Genomic DNA, 16,283 nt, shown 5'->3' with positions numbered 1-16,283 from the left:
GTGTTTTTACTTTTAAAACAAGAAATATCCAATATAATGACTAAAGAAAGAAAAGCTTCCCAGACTATGTGAGTATCTTAGCATAATTTTAATAGAATGTGGTTTATAAAGCTATTAAACATCCAGCCAGGTAAGAATATACCTACCCCTGCTCCTGAATGCCTATCAGGAAGGGCCTCTGTTAGTGTTACCTTTTGACATTTTTTCAGGGCTGGGACTAGGGTGAGGGGAGTGAGGCACTCCCTTCAGGTGCAAAATTTGAGGAGGCATCAAAGAAACTCAATAATCGAGAAAAGTATTATTTTTAATGCAATATTTTTTTTAAAAAAATCAAAATTAATTGGTAAATTCACATCTAACAGGTACAATGCACTATCTGGGTAATGGACACACTTGTAACTTTGACTGAAATGGTATGGAAGTAATTTATGCAACCAAAACATTCATACCCCCATAATATTCTTAAGTAAAATAAAAAATAATTAATGCATACAATTTTATGATGAACAAAATCTTAAATAATTATAGCTTCTCACCCTGTATTAGCCCAGCTCTGCCGCATTTGCTTCACCCCAGCCCCAGCGCTGTTCAGCCTCCTGCCTTGAAAGGAGGAGCGAGTGTCCTGGGATGGGTTTGAGAAAAGGCAAAAATGTCTTCTTTCTCCAGTGTCTTCTAGCATGCTCTCCGCTCCTCCACGCTGTGTCACTCAGGTGGCCCCTATGAGGGAGGCCCTGCGATTGGCCAGAGCTGCCCATGTCTTTGAGGTATGGTCAAGCATTGCTTAACAATGGGGATATTTTCTGAGAAATTCATCTTTAGCAATTTCATCGTTGTGTGAACATCAGAGCGTACTTACGCAAACCTAGGTGGCGTAGCCTACTACACACCTATGCTGTGTGGGATAGCCTATTGCTCCTGGGCCACAAACATGTACAGTGTGTTCCTGTGCAGAATACTGTAGGCAATTGTAACACACTAGTATGTCATGTCCCAATTACAGGACGGGGGAAGACACTGAACATAAAATAACAACACAGACCCACATGGACATGATAATGACTCGAGTGACCAATGCACTGGTCACTTTATTTTTATACTCCCCAGACCCAAGGTGAGTTCCTTGTACGTGAGCAACTGAGCATAGCAGCGATATCAGTCAATTCCGGAGTTGTTTCAAAAGGGAACAATTTCCCATGGTCTCAGACCTCAAAACAGTTACTAAAGTTAAGGTGCCGGATAGAGCTCAAAAGCCAAGGCCGAGATAGGCAACATAAAACAATGCAGCCATTTGAAGTGCTTCTTGGTCTCAATCCCAGGTGGCGGCTCCTCGCTGGCCCCCACGGTTGTGCCTGTTTTAGGTCACCCCCCTCCATGGGGAGTCTTACCCGTCATTGACTACCAACCATCAATCAGGGGCCAGTTCTTGGGAGAGTTCTTCTTGTTCTTGTTCTCATGGCTTCCAGACTCCCACCATGGGGGCCCTCCCTGTGGGAGTTGGGAGCATTTGCTTATGTGCAACAACTCAGGCCTCTTATCAAGTCACAGGGCAGCAACCGTGTCTGAAGAAAATGCTGACTACTGCTGCGTCAGGCACGTACATTACAGGCTATAGTGAATGACTAGTATAAGGCATAACACCAGAATCAGCCCCCAACACTAATATTCGTGTATCTAAGCATAGAAAAAGTACAGCAAAAATATGGCATAAAAGATCTAAAAAATGCTGTACCTGTATAGGGCACTTACCATGAATGGAGCTTGCAGGACTAGAAGTTGCTCTGCGTGAGCCAGTGAGTGGTGAGTGAATGTGAAGGCCTAGGACATTACAGTACACTACTGTAGACTTTATGAACACTGTACATTTAGGCTATACTAAATTTATAAAAATATTTCTCTTCAATAATAAATTAAACTTAGCTTATTGTAACTTTTTTATTTTATAAATTTTAAATTTTTTAACTTTTTGATTCTTTTATAACAATACTTAGCTTAAAACACAAACACATTGTATAACTGTATAAAAATATCTTCTTTCTTTATATCCTCATTTTATAAGCTTTTTGCTATTTTTAAATTTTTTATTCTTTACTTTTTAAACTTTTTTGTTAACACTAAGACACAAACGCACACATTAGCCTAGGCCTTCGCAGGGTCAGGATCATTAATATCACTGTTTCCCACCTCCACATCTTGTCCCACCAGAAGGTCTTCTGGGGCAATAATATGCATGGAGCTGTCATCTTATATGATAACTATGCCTTCTTCTGGAATACCTGGCTGAGGCTGTTTTATAGTTAACTTTTTCAATAAATAGGAGTACACTTTAAAATACAAATAAAAGTATAGTATTATAAATACATAAACCAGTAACATAACCATTTATTATCAGTATTATGTACTATGTACTCTACGTCATTGTATGTGCTATGCTTTTACACAACTAGCAATACAGTAGATTCATTTATACCAGCATCAGCATAAACATATGAGTAATGTGATGCATTACAACATTATCATGGCCACAAAGTCAAAAGATGATAGGAATTTTTCAGCTCCCCTATAATCTTATGGGACCACTGTTGCATGTGTAGCCTGTTATTGACTGAAACATCATTATGTGGCACATAGCTGTATTTGCAAACCCACCTTGCTGACAGCCAAATGTCAGAAGATATGGGTAATATTAATGTTTTGCTCTCCACCTCCCTGACTCTTGCAGGTGTTTAGGTCTCAATAGATTCTGAATTCAGGCAGAGGAAAAAGGGGTGGTTGGTACTGAGTCCTTTAACATCCAAGCACAGAATGCTGTGTCTCCTGTCATCTTGCTAGTCATCATAACAAATACTCTTATGATATACAGATGGTGCGCATCACTCACTCTTCCTTATTTGTTCAAATGTGTTATCTTAAGTTCACTTGAAACAAACTAAAAATATTCTTTAATATATTTTTATTTCATTTTGTGTTTGCTTCTGTTTCATTTTGTAGATAGTACTTGAAAAAATAATTAGGCATGTTTAAGTTAGACTCTAAATGATCTACTTCTCATGAGCTTCAGAGAAAGCTCATCACTACTACTAATTATAAGTCACTATTTGTTAACTTCTAAAACATAACACAATATGAATTGCATTAGACTCTCTCTGTCTTCAATTGGTTTGTGGCCTGAAATAGGCCAAATCAACTGATACAGAGTAGTAAAGAATATAAAAAGGGAATAAGTATTGAATAATTATTTAAGGGCACAAAAATATCTTCTTTTATTTGAGACAGAATCTCACACTGTTGCCCTGGGGTAGAGTGCAATGGGGTCATCATAGCTCACTTCAACCTTAAACTCCTGGGCTCTAGCAATCCTCCTACCTCAGCCTCCTGAGTAGCTGGGACTATAGGCTCAAGCCAAGATGCCAGACTAATTTTTCTATTTTTATTTATTTATTTATTTTATTTGGGACAGAGTCTCACTCTGTTGCCCAGATTAGAGTACCATGGCATCAGCCTAGCTCACAGCAACCTCAAACTCCTGGGCTCAAGTGATCCACCTGCCTCAGCTTCCCACATAGCTGGGACTACAGGTATGCGACACTATGCCTGGCTAATTGTTGTCTAATTTTAGTAGAGCAGAGGGTCCACTCTTGCTCAGGCTGGTCTCAAACTCCCAACCTCAAGTGATCCTCCTGCCTCAGCATCCTAGAGTGCTAGGATTACAGGTATGAAACACCACAACTGGCTAGAAATGTCTTCTTAATAAAGATAATGAATTTTATTGCTACACTTTTTCATTCGAGTCTTTATTATGAGAGGTAGAAATAACATGGGGACCATGAGAGTGGTGTTCCCGGAGAAGAGGGCCTTGGTACAACAATGGTATTATAGGATAAAGAACATGAAATTCTCAGGCCTGAGGACGTTGAGGCCTGAGAGACGAGGAAACAGGAAGAGTTGGAGTACATGCAACGGTGAAGAGAGAGTGACCACAGGCTATGTAGGTGGGGGTAGGAAGGTGCTGTCAGAAAACATGTGCCAGGCTCTAGAAGTCATTGGCAATAGGGACATAGCTTCCTTCATCCATGGTCAGCCACCTCCTTTCACATGTAACCTCCAATCCCCACACAAATAATCCTCATCACCTGCTTGCTAATGCCTAGAATTCCTTTATCTGGGAAAAAAACAAATTGGACAAAGAATCATTAAATTCATACATATATTGAGATCATAACAGAACTCAATCACACTAAAATGTATTCAGCCAATTAATCACTAAATTCTTCTCATTCTAATGAGAAAGGACTGAAACATTAAGATGAAGACATGCAAGCTCTATTCACATTTATTCCTCAGTACCTAACACAGGAAGGAATTAGCATGTGCTCAGGAAATATTTATTGCATGAAGGAATTAAGGAAGAAATGGAGCTGGGACAAGAAAGAGAAAGAGAGAGGGGGCTGTGAAGGCTCAGGGAGGCAAGAGGGCAAAAGCACGTGCACGCAGCACACGAGAGGGCATCGTGCTAGAGGCTTCGTCAATATATTCTCATTCAGTTTTTACAACAATTGCATATGTAAACAGCTAAAGAATGTGTTCAGCTGCCCATAACAGGAAACCCAACAAACAGGAGCTTAAACAAATAGGGGATTATTTTTCTCACATTACAAGGTATATGGAGGAAGGTGGAGATGGGTGTCAGTTTGGTGGCTTAAGATGACAGGCATCTCTATGAGTCTCTTCGTCCCAACACAGCTGCTGATGCTCCCCACATCAGGTCTATATTCATAGCAAATAAATGAGGAAAAGGAGAAGACCAGTGCACCTTTCTCCTTTCTCGGGAAAGGAAGCCTTAGAGAATCCCAATGGATTTCCACTCAGAGCTCTTTGGTTAGAAATGGGCCACCTTGTTTTCTGTTCACTAAAGAAATTCAAGAAAACAAAGTATTTTTCTGGGCAGCCTGACATTCTGAATGAAATTTAGGGTTTTGTTAGTAATGAAAAAAGAGAGTGAATGGATTTTGTGTAGGCAGCATTTTTCTAACACAACAATAGCAAATTACCACAAATCTGGCAGCCCCAAACAACATAAATTTACTATATCACAGTTTCTGTGGGTCTGGAGTTTGGGTATGGCTTAGCTGGGGCCTCTGCTGCTGATCTCACAAAGCTGCAATCGTGGTGTAAGATGGGCTGTGTTCCTTTCTGAATCTTGGGGTCTTCTTCAAAGCTCATTTTGCTGTTGACAGAATCCATTTGTATCCGTGTTGCTGTACCATCGAAGGCTTCAAGTCTTGTGAGCTGCCCACAGTGCCCTGCCATGCAGTGCCCTTCACACCATTCCCATCAGAGCAGCTTGCTTCTCCAAGGTCAGCAGCAGGGTCAGTCTCTCTCTGTCTCTCTCTGTCTCTCTGTCTCTGTCTCTCTGTCTCTGTCTCTCTCGCTAAGATGGGGTCTCATATAACAAAACATAATCATGGGAGTCTGTACAACATAACATGATTCAATCACAGGGTGGCATCTCATCACCTTTGCCACGTTCCATTGGTTAGAAACAAGTCATGCTCAAGGGGAGGGGATCATACAAGGGCACAGATCAGTGTGGTCTCCTTCAGGTATGTCTGCCACGGCCGCTAACAGTGGTACAGAGAAAACACAAGGGGGTTCACTGAACCTTAGAAGCCTACCTAGGTCACACAAATAAAGAGGCAATTCCAAGATCACACCCAGTTCTGTCTGAGAACTCCAGATGTCCCACTAGGTCATCATTTTCTAAAATATCACCTGTAGACATCACTTCTACATGTTGATATTTGGTGTGTTTGTAGGGAAACAGTTTGGTGGTCAAATAGGTTTAGAGTATGTTAGACTAACTGAAGTTAAATGGGTTTTTGTTTTTTGTTTTTTGTTTTTTTTTTTTTAGAGACAGGATCTTGTTTCATTGCCCAGGCTGGAGTGCAGTGGCATCATCATAGCTCACTGTCACCGCAAACTCCTAGGCTCACACTGTGCTCCTGCCTCAGACTCTGAAGTGTCTAGGATGCCACCATGCCCCGCTATTTTTTCTTACTTTTTTGTAGAGTTGAGGGTCTCCCTATGTTGTTCAGGCTGGTCTCGAATTCCTGGCCTCAAGTGATCCTTCTGCGTTGGCCTTTCGAAGTGCTGATAGTATAGGCATGAGCCACCACACCCAGCTTTCTTTAGCACTTTTATTGCAAATCTCATAGGAAAGGTTGCAGCCTTCCTAAATTAATCTGATGCTGGAACATTTTTATTCACAAAACAATAATAATAGCTAACATCTATGGAGCATCTCTATGCCACAGGTATTATTCTAAACATAGTCGTGAGCCAGTAATGCTGGAGGCACTGCCAGAAGGTGTGTGTGCACATGTGCTCATGCGTGTGATTCCAGGACAAGTTATGGGTGATGTAGCTTCTCCTCCCCTCAATCCCGATTTCCAGACTCTCAATTTCCCACCAAACCCTGTGGAAAGGCTCTAGAAGATGTAGTGACAAGTTTAAGAGAGGCTAAAGAAGGGTGAACTTGAAGCAGAGAGAGAAGGCACTATCCTACACATCCAACACTATCCAGACATATGGAATACCATTTTAACAACTACTAAATGGCTCAGATCCAGATCTCTGACTCTAGGTCTAGTGCTTTGCCAGCTGTGATGTGGCAGTATATATTAGAGAGAAAGAATGCCTGATTTCATAATCACACATTCTGTAGCAATATACATTCCTGTTTAAAAGTTTATCTGGTAGTAAATGGGATAGATCAGAATCTGCAGCTTTCATGGTATTTCTTCCTGAAGTTACCAAAATTGCTTTATATTTTCATTTTGTTACAATCTCCCCCTTTCTTCCTGACTTCCTTTCGCTACTTATCCATTCCCTGAGATTTGCTTTGTTAAAAGAAGGATCAAGGATGTTGTTAGCTGGCAGACAGGAAGTGGGTGTCACCTCGAGCCAAGGTCAGCAGAGGGGAAGGGGCCCCTTAGTGAGGAAACATGGCCATGCATTTCTCCAAGGCCATGTGACAACCAAGAATCCTCCAGAGCTGGACAAGAGTAAATATTCCAGGAATTGCTTTGTGGTTGACTGTACATTCCCACAAAGTCCTAAGAGAATTGTTCAGGGACCTGCCCCAACCCTGCCTGTCTATGTAAAAACTGTTACTCGAATTCTTTGTTTCTTAATTTTCTGCATTAAGTCTGATGTCAAAATGAAACATAACTGGGCAGTTAGCAGCATTGCAAATGAACTGAGCTGTAACCAATTCACGAATAAAATCTATTCCTTAATAGTATACATACATAAAATTGTTTTTAGTTTTATTTTATTTTAGTTTTGAAAATAAACAAGAAAATTCTCAGAAAACCTTAAGAGAAAACCCCTCATAGATATGCAGGAATCTGACAACAGTTACAATATTAATCAGACTTATTTTTTTTAAATTTGTTTCAAGGTGGGCTTGCTCTAGATCATACTGTTTTTAGTTACTGCTTTTGCTTTGCACTGGGCTGTTTGCCTTTCTTCAGTTAATGAAAGGAATTTTCCTGCATGAAAAGGTAATAACAAAGGTCAGGTATCTGAGGCCAGAATGTCAGCAGGAGTCCATGTTCCGGACTGTAAGGGCTAAATCACCACTGGTCTCAGAGACAGAGAGAGAGAGAGAGAGAGAGAGAGAGAGAGAGAGAGAGAGAGAGAGAGAGAGAGAGAGGCACAAGAGAGAAATTGAGAATTGGTTTTCTGTTTTCTTGCACGTAGAGAATTGTGTTTTTCACAAGTCCATGTCCACTTAAGGAAAAAGCAAGACAAGCAGTAGATTCCAATTTCCCAACTCACTGGATTACCCTTCTTTATCTCCATTTTAAAAACAAAAGGCTTTTCTCACTGGTTGATTCCTGAACTTCTGTCACGTCTCCTTTCTCACTATGAAAGGATTTCTTCTCAGTGTGTGTGTATGTGTTTTGAGAGTCCTCAAGCTTCCAACATTCCAAACTTCAGTACTCCTGCTTTGCTTTTTTTTACTACCCACTAATGAGAATTATTCTTGAATAACATTATGCTTTAATTATGGCTCCAGAGAACAAGGTTCTATTCAAGATCGAGGTAGGTTAATTCTTGTTAGCATAAAGGTTAGAGATGGAATTTGAAATGCTGCTATAATAAATCATGAGACAATCATGAAAAGCCACAGGGGTTTTTTTTACAGGTAATAACATATTGTGTTTGTTTATTTGTCAACACAAGCCATACTTCATGGAGGCGCTGGACAATCAAACAGCAATGAGACCTGGAAAAGACTTGGACAGGAGCAGGGAGAAGAAAAAGCATTAATAGGAATTAAAAGAAAATGCATTGTGTAATCAATCCCTTAGGTCAGGAAGCAGCAATCTTTTCTTATAAAAAGCCAGAATAGTAAATATTTTAGGTTTTGTGGGCCACATACAGTCTCTATAGCAAATAGTTTTGTTTTTCGTACAACACTTTAAAATATAAAAGCTAATTTTAATCCTTGGACTGCACACAAACAATCCATACACCAAATTGTGCCCATGGACTGTAGTTGGAAAGCACCCACTTTAGACAATTTTAAAAAGCCATTAAAATCAACCTTTTTAAAATAGATTCAGAAGTCAAGAATTCTACTTGTTTAAAATAGCTCAACATCAGGTCATCATTCAAATATGAGAAAACTTTTATATTGTTAAAATATAATCCAAGTTGTCAAGTTAAAGGGGCTGACTTATTTGTCGGCTTTCATTTTCTTTCTGCACCCCCAAAAAAATCAACTTAAGAAAATGATTGTAGCATCTAATTAAAATGTAGAGTTTCAAAAAAGGAAGTTTTCTCTTCTTCAATTTATCTATTTATCTAAAATTAATCAAATATATAAGAGACCCTAGCTGCCTGATACACCCTTAAATGGCCAATTATATATTTCCCATAAATACCAGGATAATGTTAATTCTTGGTTTGACTATGAGAAAGGAGGAAGAGGATAAGAAAAAAATAGACAATATTATAACCACTAAATTAACAAGCATAAAGATCACTAATTAATAAAAATTTAGCTGAACAGATGAGCTGTTAAAAAGCAGAAAGATAAAAACTTTAACTCTTTTTCAGCACAAAAAAGTACCAAAGACTATTTACTTCCTTAAGATGAGTCTCATAAAAGCCCAACAAGGCTAAGAGTCCTTCTACACATGGGAGGTGGGCAGCTGGCCCTGGGAACGCAGAGCTAACCATCTTTCTCAGTTCCCACATTGCCTCAATGTTAGGGGACAATACTTTTATTCTATCCCCACCTCAAACATCAAATTCCTTTAAAGTCTTTATGTAAATTTCTAATTCTCCCCTGTAATCTCCCCTATAATCATTCTCTTTTCGCAGGTGATTGGTTATTTAAATGAATGTTACTAAAATCCCTGCTGGCTGGCCCATGTCTACCTTAGAGTTTCACCTGCTCCTCCCGACACTACACACCCCTGGAGCCACACCTTTCCTGTGTTGACTTGCAAGAAGCCAAATGAAAGTGGCCAAAAAATTTCCAAAGCCTTGTTTTAACATGAAGTAGTCTTCCCTGGACATGGTTCTTTAGGTAGTCATTGGAAGGTTCTTTATCTGAACTCTGAAATGTCCTGTAGCAACACAGACATCCCCAAGAAGCTGTAACATCTCTGACCGACCGCAGAAACGGAAGGAGCGATTGCCAGGGAAAATGGCCATGCCGCTGTGAAACACCAGCATCTGCTCTTTCTTCCCTTCGAACCGCCAGGCCTTGCTCTGGCACAATTCATCTTCCCTCCAGTTCTGAAGTGCGTATAACTCTCTTGGACTCCGGCTATAGAGAATGCTTGGTGGATATGTTTCATGCTATCCTAATTTTTTTTTCTCCTTGTATTAACTCTCAGATGACTTTGTTAGAGTTGCCCTCACCTAGACTAGCAGTCATTTTTTCTTGCTGCATAAGCATGATGAAATTAACATGTTGCACCATTGTGATCTTCTCAGCTTTCCTAATGAAATATTTCGTCTGCAATTGCCAGGATGGGGCAAAAACGAAATTTGAGCTTCCTGCTTCTGCATGCTTTGTATATGTGAACTTTCCTGTCAAAAGTTCAGAGGGGTCAGGGATAAAAGTCCAATTGCAGTACGCATAGTGTCTGCTGTGTAGATACCAAGCATGTAAGCAAGCTTTGAACAAAAGAATGTATGACTTCTAAGCTATGAGAAAAATATTTTCATTGACCCTTTTTAGGAATGTGAAAAACTGTCTGGTCTTGGGTAAACTCCATCCATCTTTGATTGAGTGCCTATTCTCCTTAATATAGTTATGAGAAATAATATTAAAGGATCTAATCCTTCAGTTTCAAAGCATAGTACACACAAGCATATAACACAATTTGCAATTTAGCCACTTATTTATTACTGTAAAGTGATAACATACAATTAGAATAATTGTCCATGTAAGAAATGAAGTAGAATAGTCCTATCGCAATTATCTCTATTATCAAAAGATAATGTTGTGGTGTTGGCCTGGTTGTATGAGTGAGTTGCCTCCATTTCTATACTTCATTTTGTACCAGACCAGGAGCAATTTCTACCCCCACCCTTTAACTACCACCTTAACACCTTCGAAACATTTCTTGAACACCATCCTTTTACCATCCCTTTACCTTAAGTCTTATAAAGTGCTCACACAAAGTTTTACTTTTGAATGTCTTAACTAAATGTTTTGGGTTGAATTGTGCCCCCTCAAAAAATTCATGTTTAAGCCCTGACCCCCAGTGCCTGAGAATCTGATTGTATTTGGAGGTGGGGTCTTGAAAGGGGTAACTAAATTAAAATGAGGTCATTAGGGTGGGCAATAATCCAGTATGACTGGTGCTTATAAAAAGAAGACACTAGGCCGGGCGCGGTGGCTCAAGCCTGTAATCCTAGCACTCTGGGAGGCCGAGGCGGGCGGATTGCTCGAGGTCAGGAGTTCGAAACCAGCCTGAGCAAGAGCGAGACCCCGTCTCTACTATAAATAGAAAGAAATTAATTGGACAACTAATATATATAGAAAACATTAGCCGGGCATGGTGGCACATGCCTGTAGTCCCAGCTACTCGGGAGGCTGAGGCAGCAGGATTGCTTGAGCCCAGGAGTTTGAGGTTGCTGTGAGCTAGGCTGACGCCACGGCACTCACTCTAGCCTGTGCAACAAAGCGAGACTCTGTCTCAAAAAAAAAAAAAAAAAAAAAAAAAGAAGACACTAGCAAGCACTCTAGGAGGCTGAGGCAGGAAGAATTTGAGCTTAGAAGCTCAAGACCAGCCTGAGCAAGAGTGAGATCCTGTCTCTACTAAACATAGAAAAATTAGCCAGGTGTGGTGGCACACCTGTAGTCCCAGCTACTTGGGAGGCTAAGGGAGGAGGATTGCTTGAGCCCAGGAGTTTGAGGTTGCTGTGAGCTAGGCTGATGCCACAGCACTGTAGCCCAGGTGACATAGCAAGGCTCCGTCTCAAAAAAAAAAAAAAAAAAGGACATTTGTTTATTTTTGTAGCTGTTGTGATTGCCTTTGGAGTCTTCTTCATAAATTCTTTGCCTAGGCCAATGTCTAGAGGAGTATTTCCAACATTTTCCTCTAGAATTCTAATAGTTTCACACCTAAGGTTCAAGTCTGTTACCCAGCGTGAGTTGATTTTTGTGAGATGTGAAAGGTGTGGGTCTTGTCTTCTATATGTGGCTATCCAGTTTTCCCAGCACCATTTATTGAATAAGGATTCTTTTCCCCAGTGTATGTTTTTGTCTGCTTTGTCAAAGATGAGTTGGCTGTATGAGGATGGTTTTATATCTGCGTTCTATGTTCTGTTCCACTGGTCAATGTCCCTGTTCTTGTGCCAGTCACAAGCTGTTTTAATGGCTATATAGCCTTGTAGTATAGTTTGAAGTCTGATAAATTGATACCTCTTATTTTGTTTTTATTGCCTAGGATTGATTTTGCTATGGGGGGTCTTCTCTGCTTCCATACAAAGCATAAAATTATTTTTTCTATATCTGTGAAAAATGATGATGGTATTTTGATAGAGATTGCATTGACTCTGTAGGTCACTTTGGGTAGTATAGACATTTTAACAATGTTGATTCTGCTGACCCATGAGCATGGTATATTCTTCCATCTGTTTACGTCCTCTGCTATTTCCTTCTTCACTGTTTCATAGTTCTCCCTGTAGAGGTCTTTTACCTCCTTAGTTAAACATATTCCAAGGTACTTTATTTTCTTTGTTGCTATAAAGGGAATTGAGTCTTTGATTTGGTTCTCACTTGTACTGTTGTTGGCATATATGAATAAATGCCTCTGATTTCTGTGTATTGATTTTGTATCCTGAGACTTTACCAAATTCATTTATCAGATCAAGGAGTCTCTTGGTTGAATCCTTGGGGTTTTCTAGGTATAATATCATGTCATCAGTGAAGAGTGAGAGTTTGATCTCTTCTGCTCCCATTTGGACGCCCTTAATTCTGCTCTCTTGTCTGACTGCTGTAGCGAGGACTTCTAGCACTATGTTGAACAGAAGTGGAGATAGTGGGCAACCTTGTCTTGTTCCAGTTCTAAGTGGGAATGTTTTCAATTTTTCCCCATTCAGTATGATATTGGCTGTGGGTTTGTCATATATGGCTTGTATTATTTTTAGGTAAGCCCCATCTATACCTATTTTGTTGAGCTTTCTCATCATAAAAGGGTGTTGAAATTTGTCAAATGCTTTCTCTGCGCCTATTGAGAGGACCATATGGTCTTTGTTTTTGCCTCTGTTTATATCGTGAATTACATTTATAGATTTGTGTATGTTAAACCATCCCTGCATCACTGGGATGAAGCCCACTTGGTTGTGATGAATTATTTTCTTGACAAACACCCGGATTCGATTGGCTAGGATTTTGTTGAGAATTTTTGCATCTATATTCATAAGGGATATTGGTCTGTAGCTTTCTTTTTTTGTTGCATCCTTTCCTGGTTTGGGTATCAGGGTTATGTTCGCTTCATAAAATGTGTTGGGGAGGTATCCATCCTTCTTGATGTTGTGGAATAATTTCTGCAAGATAGGCACCAGTTCTTCTTTGTAGGTGTAGTAAAATTCAAATTAAAAAGCTTCTGCACAGCCAAAGAAACTGTCAAGAGAGCAAACAGACAACCCACAGAATGGGAGAAAATTTTTGCAAGCTACATATCTGATAAAGGGCTGATAACTAGAATCTATTTAGAACTCAGGAAAATCAGCAAGAAAAAAATCAAACAACACTATCAAAAAATGGGCAAAGGACATGAACAGAAACTTCTCAAAAGAAGACAGAATAATGGCTAACAAACATATGAAAAAATGTTCAACATCTCTAATCATCAGGGAAATGCAAATTAAAACCACAATGAGATATCACTTAACTCCAGTGAGAATGGGCTTTATCAAAAAGTCCCCAAAGAACACAGCTAAAGCAGTTCTGAGAGGAAAGTTTATCTCCATAAATGCCTATAACCAAAAGACAAGAAGATCACAAATAGACAATCTAATGAAACGACTCAAAGAGCTGGAAAAAGAAGAACAGACCAACCCCAAACCCAGCAGAAGAAGTGAAATCAACAAGATCAAATCAGAACTAAACGAAATTGAAAACAGGGAAGCTATGCAGGAGATTAATAAAACAAAAAGTTGGTTCTTTGAAAAAATAAACAAAATTGACACACCATTGGCTAAGCTAACGAAAAGCAGAAAAGAGAAATCTCTAATAAGCTCCATCAGGAATAAAAAAGGAGATATCACAACTGATCCCAAAGAGATACAAGATACAATTTATGAATACTACAAAAATCTTTATGCACACAAACTGGAAAATGTGGAGGAAATGGACAAATTTCTAGAAACACACAGCCTCCCTAGGCTCAACCAGGAAGAAATAGATTCCCTGAACAGACCAATCTCAACAGCTGAAATAGAAACAGCAATTAAAAATCTCCCTAAAAAGAAAAGTCCCGGTCCAGATGGCTTCACACCTGAATTTTACCACACTTACAAAGAAGAACTAGTACCTATCTTACAGAAACTATTCCACAACATCGAGAAGAACGTAAACCTCCCCGACACCTTTTATGAAGTGAATATTACTCTGATACCAAAACCAGGAAAGGATGCAACAAAAAAAGAAAACTACAGACCAATATCCCTAATGAATATAGATGCAAAAATTTTCAACAAAATCTTAGCTAACCGAATCCAGACACTTATCAAAAAAATAATCCACCACGACCAAGTGGGCTTCATCCCAGGGATGCAGGGATGGTTCAACATACGTAAATCTATAAATGCAATTCACCACATAAACAGAAGCAAAAACAAAGACCACATGATTCTTTCAATAGATGCAGAAAAAGCTTTTGACAAAATTCAACACCCTTTCATGATACGAACACTTAAGAAAATAGGCATAGAAGGGACATACCTAAAAATGATACAAGCCATATATGACAGACCCATAGCCAACATCATACTGAATGGGGAAAAATTGAAAGCATTCCCACTTAGAACTGGAACCAGACAAGGCTGCCCACTATCCCCACTTCTGTTCAACATAGTGCTGGAAGTCTTGGCTACAGCAATCAGACAGGAAAATGGAATCAAAGGTATCCAAATAGGGGCAGAAGAGATCAAACTTTCACTGTTTGCTGATGATATGATATTGTACCTAGAAAACCCCAAAGATTCAACCAAGAAACTCCTGGAACTGATCAATGAATTTAGTAAAGTCTCAGGATACAAAATCACTACACAGAAATCAGAGGCATTCATATACGCCAACAACGATCTAATTGAGAACCAAATCAAAGACTCAATTCCCTTCACAATAGCAACAAAGAAATTAAAGTACCTAGGAATATACTTAACTAAGGACGTAAAAGACCTCTACAGGGAGAACTATGAAACACTGAGGAAGGAAATAGCAGAGAATGTAAACAGATGGAAATCCACACCATGCTCGTGGATCGGCAGACTCAATATCATCAAAATGTCTATACTACCCAAACTGATCTACAGATTCAATGCAATACCTATTAAAATCCCATCAGCATTCTTCACAGATATAGAAAAAATAATTTTACACTTCGTATGGAACCAAAGAAGACCCCGAATATCAAGAGCAATTCTAGGCAACAAAAACAAAATGGGAGGCATTAATATGCCAGATATCAAACTATACTACAAAGCTGTAGTAATTAAATCAATACAGTATTGGCACAAAAATAGGAATATTGACCAGTGGAACAGATGTGAGAATCCTGATATAAAACCATCATCATATAGCCATCTAATCTTTGACAAAGCAGACAAAAACATACGCTGGGGAAAAGAATCCCTCTTCAATAAATGGTGCTGGGAAAACTGGATAGCCACCTGTAGAAGGCTAAAACAGGACCCACACCTTTCACCTCTCACAAAACCAACTCACGCTGGATAACAGACTTAAACCTAAGGTATGAAACTATTAGAACTCTAGAGGAAAAAGTTGGAAACACTCTCCTAGACATCGGCCTGGGCAAAGAGTTTATGAAGAAGTCCCCAAAGGCAATCACAGCAGCAACAAAAATAAGTAAATGGGACATGATCCAACTACAAAGCTTCTGCACAGCCAAAGAAATAGTCATGAAAGTAAACAGACAACCTACAGAATGGGAGAAAATTTTTGCATACTATGCATCCGATAAGGGACTGATAACTAGAATATACTTAGAACTCACGAAAATCAGGAAGAAAAAATCAAATAACCCCATTAAAAAGTGGGCAAAGGACTTGAACAGAAACTTTTCTAAAGAAGACAGAAGAATGGCCACCAAAATATGAAAAAATGCTCAACATCTCTAATCATCAGGGAAATGCAAATCAAAACCACAATGAGATATCACTTAACCCCAGTGAGAATGGCCTTTATCAAAAAATCTCCAAACAATAAATGCTGGCGTGGTTGCGGAGAGAGAGGAACACTCCTACACTGCTGGTGGGACTGCAAACTAGTTCAACCTCTGTGGAAAGCAATATGGAGATACCTTAAAGCGATCCAAGTGAATCTACCATTTGATCCAGCAATCCCATTGCTGGGCATCTACCCAAATGATCCAATGACACTCTACAAAAAAGACACCTGCACTCGAATGTTTATAGCAGCACAATTCATAATTGCAAGGCTGTGGAAACAGCCCAAGTGCCCATCAATCCAAGAATGGATTAATAAAATTTGGTATATGTATACC

The 16,283-nt window shown here is 39.4% G+C and overlaps 2 long non-coding RNA genes across 5 annotated transcripts in view; both read right to left on the bottom strand.

Moving 5' to 3' along the window:
• The window catches only part of LOC142870941 (uncharacterized), a 58,302-nt gene extending 57,569 nt beyond the window's left edge, over window positions 1–733 (bottom strand). For all 3 annotated transcript variants that reach the window (XR_012919289.1, XR_012919288.1, XR_012919286.1), the window contains exon 1: window positions 537–733. This is a non-coding gene — a long non-coding RNA (uncharacterized LOC142870941). The remainder of the gene's footprint in view (window positions 1–536) is intronic.
• Window positions 734–3,813: 3,080 nt separating this feature from the next.
• LOC142870887 (uncharacterized) overlaps window positions 3,814–16,283 on the bottom strand; it is a 151,567-nt gene continuing 139,097 nt past the window's right edge. Inside the window, exon 8 of one of the 2 annotated variants that reach the window (XR_012919213.1) lies at window positions 3,814–4,159. This is a non-coding gene — a long non-coding RNA (uncharacterized LOC142870887). Of the gene's footprint in view, window positions 4,160–12,949; window positions 13,157–16,283 lie in introns of those variants that run through there. The other variant, XR_012919212.1, reaches the window with a different exon arrangement.

Source organism: Microcebus murinus, chromosome 5 (assembly GCF_040939455.1).
Source record: "Microcebus murinus isolate Inina chromosome 5, M.murinus_Inina_mat1.0, whole genome shotgun sequence".
NCBI lineage: Eukaryota > Metazoa > Chordata > Mammalia > Primates > Cheirogaleidae > Microcebus > Microcebus murinus.
The sequence above is the reverse complement of the archived record's forward strand: the minus strand, read 5'-3'. Positions and strand labels throughout refer to the sequence as shown.